At 42.7% G+C, this 1,300-nt stretch overlaps 1 non-coding gene across 1 annotated transcript; it reads left to right on the top strand.

The window, feature by feature from the left end:
• Positions 1 to 319: 319 nt before the first annotated feature.
• LOC116648583 lies at positions 320 to 426 on the top strand. The gene has a single exon (XR_004302551.1). It is a non-coding gene; the product is annotated as a U6 spliceosomal RNA (small nuclear RNA).
• Positions 427 to 1,300: the final 874 nt, after the last annotated feature.

Genomic DNA, 1,300 nt, shown 5'->3' with positions numbered 1-1,300 from the left:
CTCAATAAAAATAAATACATAAAAATTTTTAAAAGTTTTACATGTGCATCATAAATAGGATAAGAGGAGGGGGAGTTCTCTCTAGGAGCTTCATGGAGGTTGGGCCCGGGATCTGAGGCAAGACCCTTGGAGTTCTCCCCAGCCTGTGGAGCTGGGCCAGGGTACAAAGGGAGGAGACTCTTTGAGGGCCCCTCAACCAAGCCTTGGTAAGTGTGCTCTTTGAATGTCCATATTCAGCAATTGTTGTTTGTTAATCTTCGTGATATTTCCTTTATTTTTCCATGAAATTTAATTAACATCTCATAGAAAATTCGGTCTTGTGCTCGCTTCGGCAGCACATATACTAAAATTGGAAAGATAGAGAGAAGATTAGCATGGCCCCTGTGCAAGGATGACATGCAAATTCGTGAAGCGTTCCATATTTTTAATGGGAGAAGATATTTGCAAATGACATATCAGATAAAGGGCTAGTATCCAAAATCTATAAAGAACTTATCAAACTCAACACCCAAAGAACAAAGAATCCAATCAAGAAATGGGCAGAAGACATGAACAGACATTTTTCCAAAGAAGACATCCAAATGGCCAACAGACACATGAAAAAGTGCTCAATATCGTTTGGCATCAGGGAAATCCAAATCAAAACCTCAATGAGATACCACCTCACACCAGTCAGAATGGCTAAAATTAACAAGTCAGGAAATGGCAGATGTTGGCGGGGATGCGGAGAAAGGGGAACCCTCCTACACTGTTGGTGGGAATGCAGGCTGGTGCAGCCACTCTGGAAAACAGTATGGAGGTTCCTCAAAAAGTTGAAAATAGAGCTACCATATGATCCAGCAATTGCACTACTGGGTATTTACCCCAAAGATACAAATGTAGGGATCCGAAGGGGTACATGCACCCCGATGTTTATAGCAGCAATGTCCACAATAGCGAAACTGTGGAAAGAGCCAAGATGTCCATCGACAGATGAATGGATAAAGAAGAGGTGGTATATATATATAATGGAATATTATGCAGCCATCAAAAGGAATGAGATCTTGCCATTTGCAATGACGTGGATGGAACTGGAGGGTATTATGCTGAGCGAAATAAGTCAAACAGAGAAAGACATGTATCATATGACCTCACTGATATGGGGAATTCTTAATCTCAGGAAACAAACTGAGGGTTGCTGGAGTGGGGGGGTGGGGTGGGAGGGATGGGGTGACTGGGTGATGGACACTGGGGAGGGTATGTGCTCTGGTAAACGCTGTGAATTGTGCAAGACTATTGAATCTCAGATCTGTACCTCTGA

This window comes from Phoca vitulina, unplaced genomic scaffold (assembly GCF_004348235.1).
Source record: "Phoca vitulina isolate PV1807 unplaced genomic scaffold, GSC_HSeal_1.0 scaffold44, whole genome shotgun sequence".
Classification (NCBI taxonomy): domain Eukaryota; kingdom Metazoa; phylum Chordata; class Mammalia; order Carnivora; family Phocidae; genus Phoca; species Phoca vitulina.
The sequence above is the reverse complement of the archived record's forward strand: the minus strand, read 5'-3'. Positions and strand labels throughout refer to the sequence as shown.